Source organism: Paramormyrops kingsleyae, chromosome 7 (genome assembly GCF_048594095.1).
Source record: "Paramormyrops kingsleyae isolate MSU_618 chromosome 7, PKINGS_0.4, whole genome shotgun sequence".
Lineage (NCBI taxonomy): Eukaryota > Metazoa > Chordata > Actinopteri > Osteoglossiformes > Mormyridae > Paramormyrops > Paramormyrops kingsleyae.
Genome location: NC_132803.1, coordinates 5340982 through 5354329, shown reverse-complemented (window position 1 = coordinate 5354329; position 13348 = coordinate 5340982). Strand labels below are relative to the sequence as shown.

The window sequence follows — 13348 nt, the reverse complement described above, 5'->3', positions numbered from 1 at the left end:
AGACACACACACACACACAGGAAATTTGTCTTTGGCTGTTAGTGGCTCTGTACATACAGTAGATGCACAGTGAAGACATGACAATGGTCACATACTGTACAGTCCGGTTGACATATAAAATGTGCATGTGTGGTTGATATATGTACAAAAACCACATGACCACTGTAGGCAGGCTGGCTGGGTTATACCGTGGTATCGCGGCAGGAAGGTTATGGCAATGCAAAGATGTGAAACCTCCAACTAGGAAATTCTTCATTTCACGCTGATTTTATGAAGCAGAAAATGACTGTGGTAGCTCGCAGCCTGTGGAGCTGTGGATGATGGGTAACCTTGTCTGTGTCACTCAGATCATCTGGGTACATTATGCAACTTAATGCATTGTATTACTAGAATTGCTCTTTCTGAGGATGCAGGAGCTGCATTGATCACGTGTTTGAATTGAATAAGTGGATGTTTCTGGAAAACGCTCCGGCCATCATGGCTAAACCTGGGAGCCGTGGTTTTGGAGATGGATGGTTCTCCAGGCGCGCTGTTGCTGCGAATCCATGAATCCATTTGTCAAGGGTGCGTCTGAAGGGCACCCCGGTTATGCGATTTCAGCCTCCTGCTCACTTTGGATTCCCGTTGCCCACTCTGCTTGGAATGCTGGGTATCTACGCACACTGACCTAGCTGCTCGTCACCCCCCCCCCCCCCCTGCCCCTCGCACCCCCATCGCCCCTGCTGTCAACACTCTTTCCCCCGGCTGCCTCCATTCTTTCACCCCGTCTGACATCACCCGCCGTGCGACACGCGGGGGCAATTTGCAGAGCCTCCGTCGTTAAGGCAACTGCCAAATGCGCGCCATCAATTACACCCCATTCAAAGTCACCGTAGACGCCTCTGGCAGATACGGCGTCTCGGAAAGCCAGCGAAGGTGAGGCATGCTTCTGCGCTCACAATAAACGAAGTGCCACAGGAAGGCCCGCTCGTTTAGTCGCCCGTGACTTTAAGCATTAGCATTTTTTCCCACACCACACGTTTATAGGGACACAATGCGTAAGTTCAGTGATGCCAGTCTTAAGTTTTAGTAACGTGCTTTGAAGGAACATAAGTGATATGGTACATCTAAAATCAGTTTGCTATGCTTTTAGCACGTTTGTCTTTGTTAGCTGTGCGTTAAGCTCTGTACATTCTTTTTTTTACCTGTATACTGTGTGCACAGGAGACTGAGCATCTTTACCATCATGATAGTAACGATAGGACATGTGCTGAATTTTTTATAAGCCACTGTTTGTATTTCCTTCTCCACGGAACCAATTTCTGGAGGCTGCCGGCTTGTCGTCCACTTGACTAACTGCTATGGTTCCCGTATTTATTGCCAAATAACGGCAACCGGCAACCATGAGTTATATGACTGTTTATAGCAGACCGAGGCACTAGTGCCTTGAGTTGTTGCATTAAGCAAATGATGTTCTGTTGTGAAACAGGAGGAAAAATAGGACTGAGTTTTGGTGGCCTGATCACAAGCTAACTGCCACAAAAAGCCAGCGAACTTTAGACTGGAATAATTTCCTCCTTTAGAACAAAAAAAGGTCAACTTAAGATGAGGCAGGTGTGTTTGTGGGGGTGTATCTCTGCCCCCTAGCTTACTTTCTTACAGCTTTTTTCTCACCGTTTAAAGGAGACATGACCCCATTTTGCTTGGTGCCGGTTCTTTAACGAAGTACTCCATTTTTGAAACTCGCAGTCCTGCACCCCCAGCCTGCAGTAGCGGCTACGCACTCCACCAGCTCTCAGCCATAATTCTCATGGCAGTGAATAAAACACTCCACCTTTCATCTTTGATTTCTACCATTTAAGACCTTCTAATCAGCTTATTCCTTGCGTACATTGTGTAACATGCAAATTTTCTGCATAATGATTATATTTGTAAAGGAAGCATGAAGTGAGAGCAGTTCCTCAACTAACCTACTTTTTTCACTCCCAAACAAATGTTTTGCTCTGGGGAAATTTAAATGCACCAAATATTTTCAATCCCTTTAGTTACAGAATGAATTATTCAGATGTGTCTGTGTAAATGGGCTGGTGCTAGTGATGATAACATCACCTGACCTATCATCTGTAGGAAGAGTTTTAAAGATAAAAGCTGTCATTATGCTCACATTAATGAATAATTCTTTGTAAGTAAATTTGTTAGAGACGTCTGAACATTCTACTTGAAGAGATGAAACTACCCTAACCCTCATCCTACAGACTGCTGTCCCTGGAATCACTGTAATAATAACAGCAAAATAATGTTAATAGCAAAACTTATTTCTCCTCAAAGCATTATTAGTTATGTAATTAATGTCATCTAAAGAAAAAAGATTATTATTGTTCTTCTTCTTATTATTACTGCAACTAATTTGCATATTTTGTAAAATGAAAATCTATACTTTTCTTTAAAACTTGCAGCTTTCATCCCAAGTACAATCCACATTATTAATTAAAAGCTTATTGACCATCCTTTGATTTGGGCATCACTCGCTTTTCATTAATTTCAAGTAAACATTATTTGTGTTGTATTTATACGATAAAACCTGACAAGTTAGCACAGCCACGTCACACCTCTGGGACCAGGGTTCAAGTCTCCACCAGGGCTCCGTGTGAAGTTTCCAGTTCCCCCCAAAGTCCAAAATTATGCTGAGGTTAAGCCTCATCCTACCAACAGGGGGCCCCCATGTTTCACAGGTGCTTTTTTTTTGACTTTGTCAATCAATTTGTTCCTAATGATGTCACATCATTGTTTTCTATTTCTGCTTTGATTAGTGCATTTTAAAAACACAAATGTGTTGGGGTCCCAGGGGACCCCAGTTAAATGTGCCCAATTCCACCTATGCATTTTAATAAATGGAACTGCTTAATCTGTCAATGTTTGGCAAGGGTCCTAATTTAGAGTATCACACAGTATTGGGTGGGGGGGGGGGCACTCTGTAAATCATTCTGAAGAAGAGTGACACAGATGCAGCAGCCAGAGATTTCCACATGTGCTCCGTCGACGACTTAAGACACTGCTGTTCCTAAGGTAAGATGATGTTCAAAGTCCGTCCGTCCATCCATCCATCCATTTCGGTCCTATTCAGGGTTGCGGGGGGTCAGAGTCTATCCCGGAGGCTAAGGGCGCAAGGCAGGGACCACCCAGGAAGGAGCGCCCATTTCAGGGCACATTCACACACCATTCAGTCATATGCACACCCATGGGCAATTTGGTAAACCCAGTTAAGAGCAGTGAGGCTTAGTGTTTTGCCCTGTGTTTGCGAAGTTTGCATTTTCTTCCTGAGTCGTGCAGGTTTCCTCCTGCACTGCCAAATTGCACAGTTAGGCTAATCGAAATCTCCAAAATACCCCCAGGCATGGTTGCGTGCGTCTTGCAATGGACTAACATCCTGTCCAGGCTGTACCTTTGACTTGTGCCATATGGCTACTGGAATAGGGTCAAGGCTCACCCTGGCACCGTATTGGAAAAGGGATGCATGGATTTATAGCCTCTGAGATCCAATCTGGGAAATCCTTTTGATAACTCAGGGCTTCCTGTTCTCACCGGAGATGGGAACGAATCACTCCATGGCAAGTCCATACAGCCCAAGTCCGAGTCAAGTCTCAAGTCCATACAGCCCAAGTCCAAGTTAAGTCACAAAGTCTTTCCATCATTTTTGTCATAAGTCATTACATTTTCTCGAGTCAAGTTGTGTGTCATTTGACTGTAATTCCCATCTCTGTCAGTCTATTTACGTTATTGAAAATTGCAAATCAAACATCAAACTTATCTATATAGACAATTTATAAAGCCATATTACTGCCTCGTTATGTCTAAATATATAGTCTATGTATACAAATAAAGTCATTGAGTTTAACAGTAAAGTTTTAAATTTAAAATAAAATAAAATCATGTATAAGGTTAGATGATAAATGGCCACAGCTAATTGACATTACTGTTTGGTTGAAACATTACTTTTAGTGATTAGCCTGTTTTTGTGCAGCTTCAACTGCCTAACAAAGTTGTATATAGTACCTTATCCATCTGATATTGAAGATTAACACATTTTGCATTTGGTTGCTATTCATTTTTTTGTTATTCTCTGTGTAATACTCATAATTAAATGCAATAATTTTGGGTAGCATCTCGGAGTCAAAATTAAAATGAAAAACAATCTCATGAGCAAGCTTTAGTGGTCTAAATATAAATGAGCAGTCAGCCTTCAAAAACCTGATAAAATCTCAGGTACCTTCAATTAAAGCATTTTTTATATGACATATAAATTTTCAAACATATACACTCACCTAAAGGATTATTAGGAACACCTGTTCAATTTCTCATTAATGCAATTATCTAATCAACCAATCACATGGCAGTTGCTTCAATGCATTTAGGGGTGTGATTCTGGTCAAGACAATCTCCTGAACTCCAAACTGAATGTCAGAATGGGAAAGAAAGGTGATTTAAGCAATTTTGAGCGTGGCATGGTTGTTGGTGCCAGACGGGCCGGTCTGAGTATTTCACAATCTGCTCAGTTACTGGGATTTTCACGCACAACCATTTCTAGGGTTTACAAAGAATGGTGTGCAAAGGGAAAAACATCCAGTATGCGGCAGTCCTGTGGGCGAAAATGCCTTGTTGATGCTAGAGGTCAGAGGAGAATGGGCCGACTGATTCAAGCTGATAGAAGAGCAACTTTGACTGAAATAACCACTCGTTACAATCGAGGTATGCAGCAAAGCATTTGTGAAGCCACAAGACGCACAACCTTGAGGCGGATGGGCTACAACAGCAGAAGACCCCACCGTGTACCACTAATCTCCACTACAAATAGGAAAAAGAGGCTACAATTTGCACGAGCTCACCAAAATTGGACTGGAAAAATGTTGCCTGGTCTGATGAGTCTCGATTTCTGTTGAGACATTCAAATGGTAGAGTCAGAATTTGGCGTAAACAGAATGAGAACATGGATCCATCATACCTTGTTACCACTGTGCAGGCTGGTGGTGGTGGTGTAATGGTGTGGGGATGTTTTCTTGGCACACTTTAGGCCCCTTAGTGCCAATTGGGCATCGTTTAAATGCCACGGCCTACCTGAGCATTGTTTCTGACCATGTCCATCCCTTTATGACCACCATGTACCCATCCTCTGATGGCTACTTCCAGCAGGATAATGCACCATGTCACAAAGCTCGAATCATTTCAAATTGGTTTCTTGAACATGACAATGAGTTCACTGTACTAAAATGGCCCCCACAGTCACCAGATCTCAACCCAATAGAGCATCTTTGGGATGTGGTGGAACGGGAGCTTCGTGCCCTGGATGTGCATCCCACAAATCTCCATCAACTGCAAGATGCTATCCTATCGATATGGGCCAACATTTCTAAAGAATGCTTTCAGCACCTTGTTGAATCAATGCCACGTAGAATTAAGGCAGTTCTGAAGGCGAAAGGGGGTCAAACACCGTATTAGTATGGTGTTCCTAATAATCCTTTAGGTGAGTGTATATCATGTAAAAATGCTTTAATTGAAGGATAAAAACAATACCAAAGCAACAAGCATAAACCATATGTTTTGTTTATTAACATCCTGAGTATGTGACCTTTAGGCTTCAGTTTATATTATGCACGTCTAAATCATCAGCAAACACTGTTCCCGATGGCTCTTGGCATAGGCACATTTACTAACTGCTTCTTTTAACTCTTAACTCTTGAATAGACTTGTGGCAGAATCAGTTGGTGAGTTTCAGGTCTTATGAGACCAGCCAAACTCAGCAACGTGCCGATTGTCAAACTACTCAGTGGTGATGTTCAAATGGTGAACAAATTTTTTATTTTTTTTTTATTGATTGCTGTGGAGGCAGGGAATGTACATCATTTCATGTCACAAACTCATACGAAACAAGCGAGACCAGAAAAAAAGGAGCTGACCAAGATGGTTTTCTTGCACTGCCCCCTGGTGGGCATGACCTTTAATCCTCCAGATAGAAGTCACCTATACGTGCATACCGGCACAAATGCAACACAAATGACTGCGATCGGTTTCCCCGAAATTGGACACAAATGGGGGGGGCTTCACGCTGTTGTCACGTGACCATGTATTAATAAACGCCTATGTCTCAGAAATTAAAGCAGCACAAACGACAATTTCAGCAGCACAAATCAGCACAAACGACTGAGACCAGTTTTGTTAATATCTGGAACATAAGGGGATGCCAGCTTCGTGCAGGTTTCACCGAAAGCAGGTAGGATTCACATCGCGTGCGCGTGAGAGAGGGCGTGCAGGCAGCACGTCATTCAGTAAGATAAACTGATCATTATCTGTAAAAGACTTTCCAAAACTGCGACCTGCGATAGCGTTTGCAGTAAAGGTAATTGCATGAAACATTTTAAATACAAACATAAGCTAGGCTACTCCGGCCGTGTTAACGCTTGGGTTTCTTTCATATTACGCCTAATGGGCTAGATTAGGCTAACTAATGTTTTGCATAATGCCATAAATAAAAAATAATGATGAACTGCTTATGACGGGGACGGTATCAGTAATAATGTCCATAGAAACATTTCAAAGCCAAATTTGGATATAAAAACAAGTGTATTTGATGTTGGCTTGTAATAGTATTAATATTAAGCATTTCTCATTAATTTTTATTTTTATATATGGTGACAATTAGCCATAAATTACATGCTTCTTTCCCATAATATTTCATGATGTCGACCTAAATTCATTCAGTAAGGCACATTCATATAATAGCTTCGCATAACTTGCTGTAACCTAAACTATCAACTAATTGATATGAACTCTAATTTAACACTGCTTATCCCCCAGAAAAAAAAGCAGTATGTAATGTATGATTGACGAGGGCAAGAAGGACAAGGGCAAAAGGGGAAAAGGGCAAGTGCGATCTTGTGAGCACAGCCATCTGCCATATAAACATATTCTATGGGGCTTTTTGCAAACTTTCCAGGAATATTCTAGAGTCTAGTTTATATAGTTTTCCGTCTCTAGCTCCCCACTTGGCAAATGTTATCTGTAGCAGTCTGGAGAGGGTCTGGTGAGAGACAGTTTGTGATATTGTGTCACTTACAGTGTTTCCAAATTTGGTCAACTGGCTGGCATAAGATTTTCAATTCGAGACAAGTCTGCACACGCATTTACATGTATGGAACAGTCTTATTCCCTTGTAAATAATCTATATGGTTTGCAAACTACCCCAACACCTTTGATGCAGCTAAGCTTAGGCATATAATGGAAAAATATAGATTTGCCATAAGATTTCTTGCATGTGAATGTCATGCCAAATGCGTGAGAGCGGGCAACCTTGCACGTAGCCATAGTTACCGGTGGCACCTGAAAGAACAGGTGAAAGACCAGGATGGGGCACCAACCCATCAGAGAGCATCAGTGAACACCATTCACTCACACACACACGTACACCTATGGGCAATTTGGCAACTCGAGGTAGCCTCTGCATGTTTTTGAACTGTGGGGGTGTGGGGTGGGGGGGGAAACAAGAATACCCAAAGGAAACCCCACAATGACACAGGGAGAACACGTAAACGCCACACATGGAACTCTAGCAGAGACTCGAACCCAGGTCCCAGAGGTGTGAGGTGACTGCGCCACCGTGCCAAAGTTAATTAGCGTCAAGTTCTTTTGGGGCGTATAACTAAGACAGTAACTGGCTAAATATTACTTGTTATAATTTTGTTGTATTTGCCCATCTTTTAGGTACATTGAAAAGTTTAATTTGTTACTATTGCAAACTGTTAGGCACAAACGCAAGCTGTCAGTAAAGGGAGAAGAACTGCAAACTCATTCTTGTGTTCATGGGAAAGTAACGCAGAATTTGTAATACAGAGCAAAGTTTGTTTATTTTTTGTTTGTTAGCTTTGCTACTTTAAAAAGTATTTTTAAGATATAGGCCTACAAGCAAGTTTTGTTTATGTCAGATCCACCTCCAGACTGTATTCATCATCACCCACCTCTCCCATCATATTGCACTCCCTGCCAGGTCAGAACACCTGAAGTCAGACTGTCACCGTGGTTACTGCTGCTGTGCTGCACCTGGGCCAGCACCTCCCTCACCACACCACATGACATCACCAACATGCCAAAACACAACACAGAGTCGCACAATGGGAGGGTCCTGGGCCTGGTCTGCACCTCCCTCACCACACCACATGACATCACCAACATGCCAAAACACAACACAGAGTCGCACAATGGGAGGGTCCTGGGCCTGGTCTGCACCTCCCTCACCACGCCATATGACATCACCAACATGCCAAAACACAATACAGAGTCACATAACAGGAGGATTCTGGGCCTGGCCTGCACCTCCCTCACCATGCCACATGACATCACCAGCATACCAAAACACAACGCAGAGTCACAGAAGGGAAGGGTCCTGGGCCTGGTCTGCACCTCCCTCACCACACCACATGACATCACCAACATACAAAAACACAACACAGAGTCGCACAAGGGGAGGATCCTGGGCCTGGCCTGCACCTCCCTCACCACGCCACATGACATCACCAACATACAAAACCACAACACAGAGTCACAGAAAGGGAGGGTCCTGGGCCTGGCCTGCACCTCCCTCACCACACCACATGACATCACCAACATACAAAAACACAACACAGAGTCACACAACGGGAGGATCCTGGGCCTGGCCTGCACCTCCCTCACCACACCACATGACATCACCAACATACCATAATACAACACAGAGTGCAGAGTTATCAGTTGGGAAGCAGTGCATTGCCAGGGTTACATTGATATTTGAAGAGCTCTTTTCCAAAACGGCATAAATCCCTTATGATAGTTTTCAGGAAAATTACATTTTTTACCTAGACCCATAGATTTTGTTAATATTTAATTTATCCTGTTAAAATGGTTTGTTGGCTTAGTCTGAACATGTTGAACAATGATTGTTAAATCAAACAACAGTATTGTTGATTATAAATTCAAAGTTTATTATTTTTTTCAAAACACTATAAATCCATCCATTCTTTTCCAAAATGCTATAATAAATCCATCCATTTATTTCCAAAAAGTTGATTGTTTATGTGTGTTATGTGTGAACCTACCTCCAGCTGTAGGTCTCACTGGCTCATCGATGCCGTCAAAAGGGTTTAAAGCACTCATTTTGAAGAGGACACTAAACAAGATCGCAACAAAACTATCGCCTCAGACCGCCGCCAAGTTCGATTAAGTCGCACGCTCACCGAATTCTGATTGGTTGAGAGTACATACAAAAAATAGGTACGGCGCTTATTGCGGTTTGTAAAGAAACGGCATCTTGCTGTACATCTTAAACAAGGAAATATAGCGGTTTGGCATGAAATGTTGGTGGAGCAGTGAATAGGTTCAGTGCACAGCAAAATGGCATGACCAACTCATTTTTTCTAAATTTGGCGTTTATCGCGTTTTGGAAAAGAGCTCTTCATTTATTTATTAGTAGAGGCACTATGCCGTTACTATTTAGAAATATGACCAGTACTGTAATTTAATATTTAGATTAATCCCCCCTCTCTAAACTGTTTCTCAAGTTCAAACATCTCCAGTTCTCCGCAAGTCCCTTGGCCAAGTCTCATGCGAGCTGGATACCGGCGTTCATCACATCGTATCATATTGGGTAAAATCACACTGCATCGCAATAGGGGTGAATCGTGTCTTATCACAATAGTAGTTGTTTCATATGTATTTGTAATGTACTGGATCATTGGTAATGCATCGAGATTTATATCTCCGCAATGATGGAGATGCGCATTCCTAGTGTATTCTGTAAATAAGAATATTTATTTACTGTTCAATTATTTTATTATTTACTGTGTCAGTTATTTTATTATACGTGTCAATGTAGTCATGCAATTAAGTCTTATGGGAAATGTTAAGTTTGTACCTGTCGCGTATTTTCAACAATCACCCGGCCCATATTGAAAAATAAAATGTGTTTTCCCACTTTGAACCAATATGGGTTGCAATTTGTCTTGCATTTTCCGGATGCGAGATTGCAGCACATTTTATTGCTGTGGATCTAGGGAGGTGGTTGTTGGCTTCCCTTATTTCTTGGCAACATTAGTGAGGATTGATAGTTTGACTGACAAATGCATGCCTCTCCAGTTAGCCAAGCACAACGGCATGGTGAGGAAAAACCACGAGATAACAAAAAGGCTGATTAATGCGGTTTAATTCTTGGGTCGTCAGAGGCAGGCATCGAGGGGACATGACGAGGGTGAAAACTGACAAGAAAAGAAACTATAGATGCGCTTTCCTGCTGTAACGATGTTCTGTCTTTTGTTGTATAATTATGTTGCAATGTAATGAAGAGCAAAACAGTAATGTAAAGCTGTGTGTGGCTTACTCATTAAAATTTATATAAAAAAAAATTATAATAATGATGACTTTTGATCCCTGTGGGGAAATTCTCTTTTTGCCTACTCCATCTGGCTCTCCATGACTCACATGTAGGTGAGACCAAGCTTGGCAGTGAAGAGTGCCCACCTACAGGGGTGCCCATGGACCTGGGGGTGAGGGGTCTTGTTCAAGGGCCCACAGACATGACTGTTCAGCCAAGGCTGGACTTGAACTGGTGACCTTATAATCACAGGCACAAAGGCTTAGCCTGCTGAGCCATACTCTGCCCCTTACCCGATACAGAAATATGCAAATAGTGACTACATTTGAAGAATTAGATAACCGTAACCCCTAATTTCCATCACTGAATTGGTTGAAGCTTTGTTTGTTAGCACATTTTCATTAACCAAGAACACAAATAAGTAAAATGTTTAAGTAAAAAATGTATTTGAGTGCTTGAAATAGCAAATTGAGAGCACAAAAAACGTAAACGTAAACGTTTAGGGATTTTGTGAGCTCAATTTAATATTTTGTGGGCCAGTCAAACTAAATTGTGCAAACAGTTTTGTTCAACTGCCGACATATACAGTGTCTCACCGGTGCACTGGTGTGTCTGTCACAATTCTTACGCTGTTATGTCATATTGGTCATTTTGCAAATGACAAATCAACAGACTTGGAAAAGACTGCACAGATTGGCATGTAAGTGGAATGCATGATAGATGAATAGGTGTAGGTGAGTTATATGCCACAACTAGGACCACTCAGGTAAAAACACATTTATTGGCTTTTATATTCCCATTTTATTCATCCAGTAATTCTAGAAATGGTCGAGCCTGGGGGGTGTGGTGGGTGTAGGGATTAGATTGGGGGGTGACGGGGCTTTCCGGGGAATACGTGGTCTGTCATTCTTTATAGTTTCCTTATGTATTGTAGTCATTTATTATTCATGTTTTCTAAATGAAAATCAGAATATTTCAATGCACATCTGTTTCTTTGAGAAATCATCTTTGAAAATCTCATAGAAGGCTTGCATTTAAGAGATCAACATTTCTGCACTGCCTTTGAGATAATCCACTTAGTCTCCACTCTGCTCCATGCTCCACTCAACTTAAAGCATCGCTGGTCACCTTGAAATAAGAGCACTAAAGGCTGATTATTACACCTGCGTCGAGTCGATGCTGTAAGTATGGTGCAGCCATGGACCCCACACTGTAGTCCACACCATAGCCTGATGTGCACCTCCCCGAATATGTAACTACATGTTACTGCAGCACAGACCACAAGAGCTGTGATTGGTCTGTTTGGTACTGTAGCATTCATTTTTTTAAGGAACTGAAGAAAGTGTGCATCCCCAGTGTACTTATATTACTGATTGAAACTGAAGCGCTATTTATACTAGCATTAAATAAGCCACAATAGGCGTCGTAGTAACAGGTATACAAAATATTCAGGATGACAGCAACAATTTCACTTACCTCCATTAATTTTATTCGCACTTCACAAGAAAAAAAGCTAAAAAGCAGCAGAGACACTAACTTTAGAATGGAAAAGGTATAAAAAGTGACTTTGTAGCAGCTTGCCATGTTTTTCAATATTGTTCTACGGGAAGTTTGGAGCAGCACAAATGTAACCAGGACTCGACTGATTCAGCAATTGAATATTTCTAAGGGTGGAATGACAATAAGTGCACCATACAAAACTGCATCACCTAGCATTTTTTTGTGTAACTGCTGTAAGTGCCGCTTGTGTAAGTCACGGCACAGGCTTGGCACAGAAGTATAAATCAGCCCTAAAAGATGCCAACTACACTACATGGTCAAAAGTATGTTGATACCCCTATTAATTAGAGGAACTGGCTAATTGGGCCACATCCATTGCTGACAGATGTGCATAATTAAACACACAGCCACGCAATATCCAGGAACATAAAATAGTACTAGAATGAATGGTTGCACAGAAGAGGTTAGTGGTGACTTTCCACTAATGGACTTTTCATCACTGGACGCCATCTTTCCAACATGTCAGTTCACCACATTAGAACCGCCCTGGTCACCTGCAAGGGAAGTGACTGTGACGTGGAGACGTCTGGGAGATTGTTCAGCTGTGAAGTGGTAGGACACAAAAGCTGATAGAAAGGGACCTGCACACCCAACCCCAACACCCAACCTGAATGGCAGCAAATCCCACCAGCAATGATACAGCATCTTATGGACTGTCTTCCCAAACAGTACATGCTATTATAGCAACAAAGGTTGGAGCAAATATACAGCTGTGGAAAATATTAAGAGACCAGCACAATTTTTTTGTTTCACTCATTTCTCAATTAATGGGTGGACATTTGAGATTATTTTTTTGCAAACTGCAGCCTGGTTCTTCCCTGTTTCTCATTAATGAAGGGCATCTTCCCTGTTTCTCATTAATGAAGGGCTTCTTCTCTGTTTCTCATTAATAAAGGGCTTCTTCCCTGTTTCTCATTAATGAAGGGCTTCTTCCCTGTTTCTCATTAATAAAGGGCTTCTTCCCTGTTTCTCATTAATGAAGGGCTTCTTCCCTGTTTCTCATTAATAAAGGGCTTCTTCCCTGCTTTATGGGACTTCAGTCCTGCTTCTAGGGACCTGATACGAACTGTCCACTTCACACCTGCACTTAATGTTTCCAATTCCTTTTGAAAGTCACTTGATGTGACTTCATGAGAAACTTTCAGATAAGTTAACAGTCATTTCTGGTATTAATAAGTCGCTTCCGCCCTTTACCTGGCTGGTTTCTGGTCGTTCCCAGTGTCTCCTGCTTCACCTTATTTTTGTGCACTGTTGTCTTAGAGATTTTGAACCTGGAACCAACCTGCTGCTCACCATAACCTTCTGCCAGCAGATTAAACCAGGATTTAAAAATTCAGATTTATTTAAAAATATATAGTGGCTTCATTGTTTTCTATGGCCGCATATTACATCCCTTGATTTTGGAATGAGATGTTAGAC

At 41.9% G+C, this 13348-nt stretch overlaps 1 long non-coding RNA gene across 1 annotated transcript in view; it reads right to left on the bottom strand.

The window, feature by feature from the left end:
- LOC111859849 (uncharacterized) overlaps positions 1-9208 on the bottom strand; it is a 32742-nt gene extending 23534 nt beyond the window's left edge. Inside the window, exon 1 of the long non-coding RNA XR_002841910.1 lies at positions 9099-9208. This is a non-coding gene — a long non-coding RNA (uncharacterized lncRNA). The remainder of the gene's footprint in view (positions 1-9098) is intronic.
- Positions 9209-13348: the final 4140 nt, after the last annotated feature.